Below are 15891 nucleotides of genomic sequence, written 5' to 3' on the forward strand. Positions count from 1 at the left end.
CAGTAAATGGCATGAAGAATGACCAAAGAAACTTTGCATACAGCCATGTGTTAATTGGAAAATAAGATAGGCAATATTTTAAACGGAGATTTAATGTGGGTTAGCACATGCACCCACACAGTAATGCCTTTAACTCAAATGAGTACTTGAGAAGGAAATACACATGAATTTAAATGGGGGGGAGCATCAATTTTGATCTAAAATATAAATGTTGACAACCTGCTATAATGGCATATACCTTCACCAATAAGAAAAAGAAGAAAACAAAGAGAATCATGACACAGGATAGAGACAATAGATGCGTGACAACAGGCAGCCAGTAATTCTAACCAGTAGCTCAAACAAGAAGATACATGGAGGTTGTAGCTTTTACCATTAAGGAACCAGTTAGAGTTCCATTTCGTGCCAGAACAGTTCTGCCAAAAAGAACTTTCAGTTCCAAGTTGCCCTCTCAGTCCTCTTCATCGAAACATTTTTGGCTTACACATGCAAACAAAGTGACAATGAAAGTTATGTTTCAATGACCTTGTCTTTGAGATGGTAGTGACACATCATTGAAGAATTAGAAAGCCATCCTGAGGTCTGTAATGCTATTATAACCCACTGGGAGCCAATCCAATCTGGGGGAGATATTTCCTATGCTGTTCTCTCAGAGTGATGTATACAGTTAATTGTAAATATCTCGTATAGAACTGCCACCTGCTTTCCGAGAATTACATCATTCAGAGTTAATTCATATTCAGGTGGCACACACATCATTTTCTCTTAATTTCTGCATAACAGTTCATTTTCTTTGATTAGAATCAGCATTTCTCTCTGAGCATTTTATAAAAGCTTTACCATACATAACCTATACAAAAGCCCCAGAATCCATGACAGAGCTATTAAAAGAAATATAAATAATAACAAATTGAGAAGGAACACTTCCCAATGAAGGACATTTAAAAAGTCTAGATTCCTGGTTTGAACACAAGGCTGCCCCTTTAAAACAGAAATGCTACCAGTTCATTATGTATTCTTTCAGTGTCCTAGTTGCGAAGGGGGGCGAAGGGGGGAACGCAACCTTAAATTCTTCAGAGCTGTCCTGGTTGGTTTATCTACTGTGATTTACTGTTGTGATTGTTGAGTAGCTGACCACTGATTTTAACACTAGGGTATAGAGGAGACAGATTGACATGGGTTTCATTAAAATTCAAGAAACTCAGCTCCATAGAGAGTGTGACTAACTTCCTTATACATGACAGGAATCCCCACAGATGGTACCTCACCCTTGCTAAAGGAATTAAGTCTACCAAAAGAATCCCTGTCTATAAGCAGCCAATTCCCTAAATCTACAGGCTCATCTGCACAGATATTCTTTATACTGTCATTCTTAAGTACCTTAGGGTAGCTCTGAAAGACAGGGGGCCGAGAGGGAGCAGCGGCTGCTGCCTTCACTACCCCTCAAGCATGCTGGTGGCATGGGGATGATGGGATTATAAAGTAAACATAATAAAACACAGGACCAGGGCATCCAGTGGACACAGTCTATTTGCTGACTCCTCTTTGCCTGGGAAGAGGTGAAGATGAAATTCTTATTACAATTACACAGAATCCCTGCATCTAATTGGCAGTTATTAAACTATTAGGCAAATGCACAAATGAGTATTGTATTTTGTTCCTGGTCCAATTAACTGCATTTTTTTTTCTTCTCCTGTCCCTCTGCTCTCTGGCATTATGCTCTTAAATTCCACATTTCATCTTCAAATATTTAAGTTGTCAAGGAAAAAATAAACTAGCCATCACACATTCATTATATTGTGTCAAATAGGACATGAAGGAGACAGCTTTCTTTTTTTTCCTGTCCTCTGTGCTTGTCAATCAAAAGCACAGTAATTAAATGGGGACGGGGATGCTTTCAAATGAAGAACAAAGGAGGAGGCATTTAATAGGAGGAAGAGAAAAGTAATTAAAATAAATAAATAAAGGCTCTGGCTGGGTCTATTGTCCTCAGATGAGCTGTCCTGAGCTGAGCTGTGGTTCCACCAGCTCAACCCCGACCTCTCTCTCTACCCATTCACCTCAAGTTTCTACTGAGAAAACAGAGCAGGCAGTGTGTGTTACATATACTGCTAAGTACATGATGGGAGTTCACTATAATATTAAATACCTAAAAATATTAATGATGTGCACTAAATTTTTCTCGTTTTCCAGATTAGACGTAAACCGGATAAGCTGAAAGACACAGAGATTTAGCATCCCTACAGTCATAAACATAAAGTCATTCCATAATCATCACGGCACTTTTAGGATTAGGAATATTCTCTCACACCTACATAATCTAAAACCGTTTCTCATCCCACCAGCTGCTGCCTAGTCCTGTCTCTTTGGTTGTGAATCAGGCAATGAGGCAAAGAAAGCTATATTTTTTTCTGCCAATTTTTGACTCTACATCCACATTTCCCTAGGACAATAAGTATTTTATTGAAAGGTTTGTTTTAGGAATATTGAGAAATCAGGACATTCTCTCCAGGTCTTGGGATTCCTGGAAAATTGGGAATCTATCCCTCTGCATAGAAAAAGTAGGTGTGAGGGTCGTTCTAGAGAAAACCCTGGTTTATGGGATTATATTCAAACAGCCACTGTCTACTTGTGTTCATTGGTGAGTGTATATATGCACGCTAATCCACATCATGATTTCTCACTATTCTAACTTCCACATTACATTTCAGTTGTTTGTCCTATATGTGTATATAACCTGATATACATATGAAGATGTTTATTAAACTATATATTTAATAAAATAACGTGTATCCTAAAGGTTTGAAATAGTTGCTTATGTGCACTCACACACTTTTCAGTCTCTGAGAACCTGGAAGTGCTGCTATTATCTTTTCCCTTTAGAAGAAATTATGAACAAAGTGCTCTATCTTCTTCTATTTATTTGAGAATATGTTATCAAAGGATAAGAAGCCCTGGCTCAGGGAAAACTTACATTTAAAAAATATTTTAAACCATGGCACTTGCTTAATTAGTAAAAAGTCTTTCTTACATAAAATAATTGCTAGGAATACTTCGAAGAATTAAAACAGAAAGCATTGCCATTTTTGCCTAAGTACTTCAAATTCACATAGGAATCAATGCCAAAAATGTTTAAGACTATAGCAAAATGCAGCAGAATTTCTAAGCGATAATGCATATAGGACACTATCTTACAGAACAGTGAACTAAACCTAAAACTACTGTGAACATAACTTTTCATTCCTATGACAATATAATAAGGCCAATTAGGAGACTGGGGCCGGGGCCCAATTTCGAATTGGCTTTCTATGCTGTAGTTATGGTACTTTCATGCCTATTTATCTGGGTAGTTATTTCCCCTGACAACCGTAAAATGAGTTTTTTACATAATTTTATGAGAACCATGTTATAACAATGAATTAGTAAGTCCAAGACCAAGTGGATATTTTGCAGCTTTATTACAAGGCATTGTGTCAGAATTCTGGCTAGCCAGGGCCTCTGGAAGGACTGGCAATTTACATAGATGAATTTGCAAACCTGTCCTTAGTAAGCTCAGTACTAACCCCTATTTCTCTCACTCTTGAAAGCAAACCAAGTTGAAGATGGCCAAAATTATGGTGAAATGTTGTTTCTTTTTTGACATGAAATCCTATAACTTCTACAAAAAAAAAAAAAGGGAAATGATAACATAAGAATATCTCTGACTGTAGTGGTTGTTCCCATACCTCAGGTATGTTTAGATACAATAGGAACCTGATCTTGAGAGTATCGTGACTCTGCCTTTAAGGACAAAAAAAAAAAAAAAGAATAATTTCGTGTTTTGAGCTTCGCTTCACCCCTGCAGTATCAAGTATATCTCTTGAACTGGTGGGCCAGAGACTGGTCCACCACTGAAGTAAAAATGTCAGGTACCCACTCCACATTTCCGTCTGTGCAAAACCCAAAGTCATTTCTCACAAAGGAGAAGGGTGTGGCTACATACAAATCATAATCAAGGGGCTTGGATATTCTTATGAGTGAAGCATTTAAAGCTTGACCTGAACCCTGATATTCTTCTTATAGGACAATTCTCACTGGCGTAGTGCATGACAAAGATCTTCATTCTATGCTGAGTATGCGTGCATGTGCACGCACACAGACACACAGACACACACACACACACTAACACACACACACAAACTGAATACAGAAGTTCAACAACAAATTACAGTTGATGCTCATTATTTGTGATACTAATGTTCTGGGTTGTTGCCTCAAACACGGAATTAGCCAATACTGAATAGGCTCCTGTAAAGATATATATATATATATATATATATATATAATTCATTAACACTGAACTCATAGCCAACTTCACTATAACACATATCTGAATGAAGATGATCTGATACATGTATTTTATCTGTAAGGCACATGAGAGCCTTCTTGCACTAAGGAACTCTACACAGCACTTCAGTCCTACATTTGGGGGCCATTTTAAACATAGAAATCAACAACAAAACACACAAAGTGCAAAAAAGAAAAATTGTGCTGCTAATTACACCATGAAAAGGACACTTGTTTAAAGCACATGAGCTGAAACAAGAAAGCCAGACCTTGCCTTGTCCCACCTCACCTGGGAATGTGCTGATGGAGTGACCCAAATTTTTTGCCGCTCTGTGCACATCCACAAATGGCCACATAATGCAGCAAGTACTGATTTGGGGGTTACAAATCTTAGTGAGTAGGCAAATTCATGAATATAAAATTCATAAATATGGATGCTATGAATAATTAGGGTTGACTGTATGTATATTCCACCAACCTTGCCCTCACCCCAGCCTCCATCGAGAACCCAACTTAACCTTGTATTCTGTGCAAGCATGTCATCCCATAATCAGCAACATTTACAAAGTCACTCTTTCACAGTCTCTGTATCAGTCACACAGCCTCTGCACTGCCCCATATCTAACTTTCATTTCTTTGTATCTCTGCTTCCTGAAACCAGCTTTGCTTTGATAGGCTCTCATTAGGTAACACAATAACATAACTTTTACAATAGCAGCTTTACTGTGGTCCTTTTGTCAATGACGGAAGATAAATGATCCGGAATCTTGGGTCTTTCAGTGAATCATTGTCTCTCCTAGGACTAACTAGGTCCTGTAAAATTATTGTGGCACTGAGGTTGAGGGGATGTAGGAGTGCAAGCATGTGTGGCTTCATAGGCTCAGGGTATAGTTTTGGTGCAGTGAAACTCAGGACAGGTTGTCCATAATGATACTTTTTGAAAGCACAAGGAAACCAGTGGCTGGTTAGACCCTAGTCCCATGCTCTGCATCAAACATTATTTCATTCTAATGTGGAGAATGTAAATAGACGCAATTTAGGGGAGTTGAAGAAGACTAAGGCAGGAAAAATGAGAAAGACTCTAACTTTAGGACATCATTACTCTATATATCTGAAACTTAAAATTAAGTGAACATGATTAATGATGGGTTTCTTATAGTCTCATATTTCCTGTGGGTACTTCTCAAATTTTAACTCATCCATAAAATCAAATGCATATTGGAGAAATTTTATGATCTTGTGCAGTTAGACTATAGTGGGAAATTTCCAGATTCACAAAAGGTCCCAAAGAAGGAATTATATGATCTATTTCCTATCCACATTTTTTAAATGAGTGGTTTGTCAATGATCACTCAGTATATACAGCATGAGAACCCCAATTCTTCTAATGTTTAATATCCTCTTCAAAAGAAATTAGGTACTTTATGATCAGCTTGTTTTTTACCGCTCCTAGAGTCCACTCCTGTGACTCTCAGGTATTCACGAGAAACTAACTTTCCAAAGGGCTTCTACCATCCACTGTAGTTTAGCAACTCTCATATATTCCAAAACAAAGAGTCTCCATCTCAGTTACCTGGTATGATTAAACAAGTAGTCTGTTTAATAATGTAGGAGCAAACAAAGAATTATCTGGGCTCTCCTTACGTAGGTTAAGCTTGAGGACAGTGTTACTGATTGGGGACAATATGTCATACCGACATTTCTCACTGGAGGTTACAGGGTGAGCCTGCAGCATACATCTTGAAGGTACAACTTCAAATACTCTAAGAATGTCTAACTTATAGGAACAAACTTCAGAACGATAGATATTATTTGAACACTTTTTGTGAAACCATTTGCTCCTAGAATATAACATCCATAACTTTAGAATAATGATCAAGTCTCTTGGAGCTTGGGTACAAAACCACATTCCCCCAACCCCCTGATGTGATGGCAAAACAAAACAATGGCTACTGTGCTTCCTTCTCTCTTCCTTCTCTCTCCTTACTGTGCTTCCTTGCTTCAAAAGGTGGGGCAAATGTTAAAAGAAAATAATCAGTCACTATTAAAAATAATAAAAATATTGGCCTCTTTTGATCTTTGTCAAGATAATGCTAAATTAGATTTGTTTTATTAACCTGTCCTAAAAGAAACTGTGCAATCAATTATTGCTCATAGCATGTCTTCTATTTGTTTTCAGATGACAAGAATGTCCATGGGATGTAGACTGAAATCACAGAAACTTAGAGATTCTTTCCCTTTGTAACATTTTGGAAAAAAAAACACTAATGTTTAGAGGGTGTGGTGACAGAGGTGGAAAAAAGGAAATCTACTGTTTGTGGGATCATTAGATATGAAGTATCATTGATGCAAGGGACACAAATGAACAGACACAAGGACAGAAGACTGGGGGTTAGGTGTTGGGTATATTTTTGGGTATTTTATTAAGTTTACAGAAGTACTACAAACCAAAAGATTTCAGGGAAAACTATTCTTCCCAGTATGAATCTTTATATAAATAAGATACAAGCAATAGCTAGTCAAACATATTAGTTAAACAGGGATGCAAACTGGTAGGAAAAAAACATGAGTTTCCTTCTAGCAAAACAGTGTTATCTGAGTGTGCTTTAGTTGACATTTTTATATTTGTTATACACTCTACTGTTACTGTATTCCCAACCATCATTCCCCTTTACAGAGGCTGACTACCTTGTTTGTCTGTACTTAAAGCATTTATACTTCAAAAAGTATGAGTAAGCACTATCAGGCAGGCAGATATGGAGTCTGAATTCATCTTTACAAAAGTGTGTAATAAAGTAGAATAGATTTTTCCTCTCTGGTGTCCACCTTCTGCAATTATGTTAAGAATTCTAGGAGAGATTTTTTGATACATCTTAATAAAACTCTTTACAAAGGTCAAAGTAGTGATACCATTCAAGTAACATTATCCACAGTCATGATTTCTGATGAGTAGGATGCACTGGTGCAAAGGAAAAGCAGAACAAAACCTCACAGCACTCCATTCTTGAGACCAAAGTTTAATTAAGAAAGAGAAAGCACATCATGTGGAGAAACTTAAGAACAAAAGAGTTCCTAAGCTCTGGAATGACTTTCTGGGTTTGTTTTTGGGTTGCTTTACAATTCTTGCTGTTTTATTTTCAGTAGTGATTGGGGTTGGGGGCATATTATAGTATTTTGGATGGATGAGTTTTGCAAAGTGCCAGGCAATAAAACATCTGTTATAAAACATGTGCTATAGCTTTGGGGTATGGACTGAAACCAGTCAGTATTATTTTGAAGTGAGAGAATGAATGGCCAAATAAATGAGCACAACCTGGTTGTTTTTTTTATTATTATTATTATTTTAAAGGATCATTTAATCCAAATAATTTATTTTTCCTGTAGAGTGCACATTTAAAAAATATATTACCACTACTGCTGCTTACCATATTTTTTATACTATTCTATGGAACAAAAAAAAATGTATATGTTATACTCTAATCTTTCTAGTATTTCACTAATTGGACATATTCTTGAAAATGGTATCAGGGCAATGGTAAATTTATTCTTTTAATTTAAAACATATTTCATTTTGGAAATAATCACTGAAAATAAACTGTAGATACCAAATTGGGTTAGGTGACTTGGTCAAATAAAAGTATTTTAATATATCATCAATAGCTCCCAAAAGTTACAAATTATATGGAAACAAAAAAAGTAATAATAAGGTTTTCTTTTATATAAAGTTAAATAAAAGATACAATAAGACAAAAGGCCCTGGAATCTAAGAATGTTATTTATAATCAGAGGAGAACAAGTACAGCATATGAAGCAGTAGAAATAATGTAATAAATATTAAGGAGGTGAAAACTAGGAAAAACAAGGAGCATAAAGCAGAGCAAAAATATACGGTATCAGTGAGTTTAGGTTGTGCTATGTAGGTATCTATATATCTCTATGTCTATGTCTATGTCTATGTCTATCTCTATCTCTATAGCTATGTCTCTATTATCTATATCTCAGTAGCATACAAATATAAAAGTTGTTTCTTATTCTGCCAATATTCACTGAGGGACTAAGCAATTTTCAAAAGCAGATGTCCTTCTTGTGATGGGTTTACCTACTAGATTGTTCCAGCCTTGTTGTATCTTCACACATCTTTCCAGATTCAGGGAAGAAAACATAGATAATGCCCTCTGAAATGCTTTTACCCAGAAACGACACATCACTTATACTCACATGCATTGACCAAAGTCAGTTATGTCGCCATTACTAAAGCCAAGGAGGGATCTACCTGAAGCAGAGGAGACTTAGAATTTTGCTAATCACTTGTTGTATCTCCCAAACCACAGGACTATGGATCAGTACATTTTAGTCTCACATTATCCAATGCATTCGTTTGAAATCAATGCTAATCATGATTACTATAATGTGTATGACGTTGAGCTAAGTAATTTATGTACGCCATTTGAATTAACACTCCAAAGGTAGTGTCAGCTTTGGTTCACAATGTGGTAAAATAGATACAGAAGGAAACTTTCTAAAACAAACCCAACAATTCTGGAAAAATGTTTTTTAAATCTATGTTTTTAACTATATTCCTCAATCCACTGAAAAATAAAAGAAATTCTTGGAGACTAACACAGAGAATGATTACCACTGGAGAGGTAACAAGTGCTGGTGAATTTCCTGAGTAAATCACTTATAGCCTAGAAATGAGTTTTAACAAGACATAAGGGGTAAGTGACGTAATCATTATATATTAAAAAATCTACAATATGTTTATATCAACTAGTTAAGGTTTTTGTTGTTTTCATTCCTCGATTTTACAAATTCTTTTTTTTTTATCCTCATGGCTCCATCCTAATCCCAATAATTATGTTTGTTCGTTTGTTTGTTTTTTAAGGGCAGAGACAACATATAATACCTCTCTTTAATTTTGTTCAATGCCTATCTCATAACTAGAACTATGTTAATAGAACAGAAAAGGTAAGGAAGAACAAGGAGTAGAAGACGAGGGAAGAAGAGGAAAGGGGAGAAAAAAAAATTGAAGAGCAGAGGAGAATTAAATTCAAGTTATTTTAACTGGGCCAAGGCATTCTCTGCAGATTTACAAGTCCAACTTTGTATTTGTAGCTTTCCTTTATACTAGCACCACACTTCGGGGCTAGAAGAGCGGAGTGATCTCTCTCCTCATTCTCACTGTGGCAGATCACCCTTTATTTTGAGGAGAGGAATGGTTTGCAAGCCATTGTTACTTTTTATACTAGAGAGAATTTGAAAGGCATAATGTAGAGAAAATCGGTTTGGACTGGATCTCTTTCTTCTCTGCCTGCCAGCAGCGGGGCAGGAAAACAACAGTATTATAAATATGATTTTATTGTCTTGTTACTATTAGGTGGATAACATGTTTGGTCTCAACCTTACCTAGATTGTTAGTAAATGAAAAAGAGAACCACTCAAGGTTGGGAGAAAACGCAATCAGCTTTGTCATAAAAACACATTACCTTTGTGCTATGACTGCATCAAATCTCAAACACTGATTTAGCTAGAACATAGAAAAAAACTTTGCGCTGGGTTTTCACAGTTACACAATATACAGAGGATGCCAAAAAAAAAATGTATACACATTTTAAGAAATAAAAAAATACTATTAAAATTGTAATACTCAATATATGCTGGTAACTAAAGATGAATGCATGCCATGTGTATACATTTTTTGGCACCCCCAGTAGACATACTGAAAAAATGCTATACTCTCTAAATGTAAATTTTATGTATATTCTTCCTTTATGATTTCACAGAGCTTCAGATTTCCGTAGACCTTCTTCTATGCTTCCATAGAACTGGAAGAAGCATTCAGCAAGAAATATAGAGCCACTGAGTTGAACAAGGAGCTCAAAAATCAAAAGTTCCCTTCATCAATCTCAATTTCAAAGTCTGTATGAAGCCATTTCCTATGTAATATGTGTTTCAATACTGTCACTTCCAAATCTATGTTTCTTACTTCCAATGAACCTAAATAAGAATCACCAATTCCAGTAAGCCTTCAAAAGCACATTCAATATAGTTCATTCTAGATGTTGTACAAAAGGGATTGTATAGCTCCTACTTATTTTATATACTTGTTCAGTAGAAGCATCTGTTCTCTGTACCCACCTTTCCCAGGACAGTTCTAAGCATGTGGCATATGCTCAAACATCCTGCAGAATTAGTCCTGAGAATGAGATTTATGATCCCAGAGAGGGGAATCATACCATGATCAGAGGTTGGTGAGCCAGAAAATTTGGGTTCTGCATTCTGAAAACATAGCTCAAGGACACCTTCAGAACTCTGCCTCATTTGTTTTGTCTCAATTGCGTTATCTGTTAGTTAAGTTTAATGGGAGGTGCCTCAGGTATTTCACAGGGCTTTCGTAAGTGAGGATGCAAAGTAACACTTGTTATTTAAAAAACAAACAAACACATAAATTGTAAGTATAAAGTGCTACAAAGACGTAAGAGAGTAAGAATAGAGTCACTCCCTCCACAACTAAGATTGAAAGGAAAACTTGACTCGGAAAAAAGTCCTGGAAGTACACACTGTTCCCCAATAAAGTCCTGTTCCCCTTCCCCAATAAAATCTTTGGGGAAAAAAAAAAGAAAAGAATAGAGTCACTTGTTGTAGTAGTCACAAGAAGAAAAAAAAAATATTGAAGGGAAATAAGAAAAGAAAAAAACTGAAAAGATACACTTAATCAGTGAAAAAACGCTAGAAACTATTGGAAGTGATTATTTCATTTATAGCCAAATAGCTTTTAAAACATTTAAAAGTTAATGCCCTAATATTTTAAAGAATTGAATATAAAAATGCCATTTGTCATTTCTATAGAAGAAGCCACATTATACTAACTCCCTTTCAAATCTCCAAACACGGTTGAATATGTGGCAGAAAGCAAGATCTGTTCTTTAGTGACTGACCAGAAATCCTGCAATAGAAGCACATTCAAAATGGGCTTAGAGCTAGTTCAATGTCTTAAAGGATCCTGAATATCAAGGACAGATTTATGAGCACAGGTGAGTCTACTTTTGCATCCTTCATGGAAATGAGCCTATAAATCACCTGTCAAAAAATCAAAAAATACTGTCATAGAAAAGAAGTTTCTAAAGTTCAAAATTCTAATTATGTAGTGAAGTTTCCTATATTCTAAAATTTAAAAACTAGTAGAATGATATAAAACTGAAAGCAAAAGGTAACAAGACAAACAAATAAAGAAACAAAATCTCATAGACACAGACAACGGTTTAGTTGTTCCCAGAGGATAAAGGGGTGAGGAATAGAAGAGGGTAAAGGGGGTCAAATATATGGTGATGGAAGGAGAACTGACTTGGGCGTGAACCCACAAGGTGATATATAGATAATGTATTACAGAATTGTACACTTGAAACCTTTGTAATTTTACTAATCATTGTCACCCCAATAAATTTTAATAAAAAAAATTATAAGAATCTAGTTTCCCTTAGTATAAATATTTTATTAAGACAAAGGAAAGCATTGATCCTTAAAACTCTAAACATTTCCTATTTTATAGGAGCATTACCAATAATACCCAAGCTACTGATGAATATAATATAATCCTTATTCTTTCCATAATAGGTATAGAAAAAAAATTTGAAAGTGAAACATAGATAAAGGACAAGCAGAAGTGAAGCCCCCGGGTTGTGCTGCCCATGGGAACACTGTGTTTAAACTTAAATATTCTATTTGTATAAAGGAGGATTTTCCTTCTAGTCAGACAGTACTCTGACTCCGTTTATAACCTAAAGGAGATAAAAGGTCCATAATAACGAAAGTGAGGAGATTCTATATCCCCTTTACTTTCAAGGTTGAGCAATGAAAAGAAGTTTATTAAAACTAAGTACACTTCTTACAGGAAAGTGTTTTAACTTCTTGGCAGCATATGACTAATATCAATTCCTTGTTCATACATCAGTGTGTTTCTTGACTCCATGGCAATCAAGTTATCCTATTCTTTCCTCTGCATCTCTGACAATATATCCTTTGGTGTTCATCATCCTCTAACGAAACTTTAAATATTGGAGTTTCAATGGACTAGAACCTAGGTCTTTTCTTTGCATTCCATACCCTCTGCCTAGGTGATTTCAGCCATGGTCTTAATGGCCACATATGCTGATCATTTCCAATATTTTGCACTAGCCTAGATTACTTCACCATTTAAAATTCAAGTATTGTCAAATGTCTGCTTAATATCTCTACTAATTCTGAACCTTGCTACCTCCAATTATATGTGAAACCCACAGGATTCAGTCTTGGCATCTTCCGTTCCCTAGTTCATTCGTTCTAACACATGTCACTTTATCACCTAAGACACTCTTTTTCAAATTATATTTGTTGTGGTGACATTGGTTGATAAAATTATTTAGGTTTCAAGTGTACAGTTCTAGAATACATCACCTCTATATTGCATTGTGTGTTCACCACCCAGAGTTGAATCTCCTCCCATCACCATACATTTTATTCCCTTTTCCTTCTTTTACGTCCCCCTCTCCACCTTTTCCCTCTGGTAACTACTAAACTGTTGTCTGTGTCTATGAGTTTTTGTTTGTTTGTCTTGTTTGTTTGTTGCCTTCATTTTTATATCCTACATATGAGTAAAATGATATGGCTCTTGACTTTTTCTGTCTGACTTTTTTCACTTAGAATGATATTCTCAGGATCCATCCATGTTGTCACAAATGGTAGTATGTCACCTTTTCTTATGGCTGAGTAATATTCTATTGTATCTATGTAGCACATCTTCTTTATCCAATCATCTATTGAAGGACACTTCAGTTGTTTCCATGTCTTGGCCACCATGAATAATGCTGCAATAAACATGGGAGTACATATGTCTTCACAGACAAATGTTTTCAAATTTTGGAGGTAGATACCAAATACCACAGAAATGCAAAGGATTATACAAGAATACGGTGAGACTCTATGCTACTAAATTCAATAAAATAGAAAAATAGACAAATTCTTAGAAATATGCAACCTTCTTAGACTGAACCATGAAGAACTGGAAAACCTAAATAGACCAATCAACAGTAAGAAAATTGAAACAATCATCAAAAACCTTCCAGAAACTAAAAGTCCAGGACCAGATGGCTTCACTAGGGAATTCTACCAAACATTCAAAGATGATTTAATACCTTTCTCAAACTCAAAAATAAACAAAAAACAAAAACCAACCAATCAAACAAAATAAATAAATAAATAAATAAATTTAAAAAAAAAAAAGAAAAAAACTGAAGAAGACACTTCCTCATTTTATGCCATTTTATGAAGTCAACATTATCCTGATACCAAAACCTGGCAAGGATCACACACATACACACACACACCAAAAAAACAAAAAACAAAAACCTACAGACCAATATCTGTGATGAATACAGATGCAAATATACTAGCAAAACAAATACAACAATACATTAAAAATATTATATTAGGCTGGTGCAAAAGTAATTGCGGTTTAAAGGTTAAAACTTGCAAAAAGCCTTTGTACCAATCTAATACATCATGATCAAGCGGAGTTCATCCAGGGGCACAAGGAGGGTTCAACATAAGCAAATCGATCAATATAATACATCACATAAACAAAATAAAGGATAAACATCATCTGATCATATCAATAGATTCAGAAAGGGCATTTGACAAGATACAACATCTATTTATGATTAAAACAGTTAGATGGGTATAGAAGGAAAGTACCTCAACGTAATAAAGGCCAGATATGACAAACCCTCAGCTTATATGCTTAATGGTGAAAAACTGAAAGCTTTTCCTCTAAGATCAGGAATAAGACAAGGATGTCTCTCTCCCCATTGTTTAATTCAACAGAGTATTGGAAGTTCTCATCAGAGAACCAGGCAAGAGAAGGAAATAAAAGGTATCCAAATTGAAAACAAATAAGTGAAATTGTCACTTCTTGCGTATGATCACATTCTTTATACAGAAAACTTTAAACTCCACTGAAACACTATTAGAAACAATAAACAAGTAAAGTGAAGTTGCAGGATACACAAATCAATGTACAAAAATCCATTGCATTTCTACATACTAACAATGACACTTCAGCAAAAGAAATAAATAAATGAACAATTCCTTTTGCAATTGCAACAACAAAAAATAAATAAATAAAACACCTAGGAATAAACTTAACAAAGGATACAAAAAACCTACACACTGAAAACTATAAGACATTATTAAAATACACTTAAAAACTCCCACATCTTCTCGTCTCTACTGTCGCTTAGGGTACAGTAGCAAGTAGCAATGGTCTCCTAATATTCACTCTTGGCCTCAAAGATTGACTCTCTACATTGCAGACTGAGTTATTTTGAAAGAATAAAACATATTACTCCCCTGATTAAAACCCTAAATTACATTTCCATTGTTTCCATACAGACCAAAATATTTGACCTAACTTACAAATCCCTGCACCCTCCAACCCTGTTTACCTCCAACTTCAAGTCGAACAACTCTTCCATTATTCTTTGTGCTCCAACTACACTAGCTTTCTTTCTGGTCTTCAAATATTCTGTGTTCTTTTCTGCTTCAGGACCTTCGCTTACTCTGTCCAATCTGCCTATACTGATCTTCCACAGTCCTTCCTCACTTACTGAGTTAATTCCAAATCATATTTTATGGTTCATCAAATTCCTTAAGGTAGCTTCTAGAGACAAGAGCAGATTCTCTTCTGTTTTTGTCCATTTGGGCTGCTATTACAAAACACCACAGACGAGGTAGGTTACAAACAACAGAAATTGATTTCTCACATGTCCAGGGGCTGTACATCAGAGATGAGGGTGCCCGCATAGCTGGATTCTGGTAAAGGCTAGCAGACCGCCTACTTCTCACTGTCTTCACTTAATGGAAGGGGCAAGCTTCCTTTTAAACGACTTCTATAACGGCACTAATGTCATTTATGAGAGCTCTGCCTTTATGACCTATCATCTACTAAAGGCTCCTTATACCATTGGGCATTAGGATTTCAACATATGAATTTTGAGGGGAACACAAATACTCAGACCATATCACCTTCATTTATGTCCTCACAGCACTCCCCGCTTCACTCCTTTATCTACTTATTACAATTGTATTTAAGCAAATGTGCTATTAATATTCTTCTATCCTGAACTATAAGCTACAGGAGAGCATTTCTATTTTGTACCCGTTTTAACCTCAGGGCATTTCCTACCCTGAGTAGTATAGCCAAAGCATGGGAAATAAGATCAGTAAATATTTGTTGAGTTAACGATTAAAGAAATAAGGAAAAATCTTATTTTATAGCATTTAAAGAAAATGTCAGTCCACCTTGCTGTCTAGTATACATTAAACAAATTATCATCAATAGGAAGAATCAACTCGGTGACATTTTGCAATCATCCCTTGATCTAATCTCCTAAGAATTCTCTGAAGACTAAATCCAAAGCTGGTTTATTCATTTATATATTCATTCCTCCTCATGTATCTCTCAGCAATAATCCTATTTTCAAGGTTAAATCAAGAAACTTACATTTAGAATATATCACTTCGGGTAATTAG

This window comes from Rhinolophus ferrumequinum, chromosome 19 (genome assembly GCF_004115265.2).
Source record: "Rhinolophus ferrumequinum isolate MPI-CBG mRhiFer1 chromosome 19, mRhiFer1_v1.p, whole genome shotgun sequence".
In the NCBI taxonomy this organism is placed as follows: Eukaryota; Metazoa; Chordata; class Mammalia; order Chiroptera; family Rhinolophidae; genus Rhinolophus; species Rhinolophus ferrumequinum.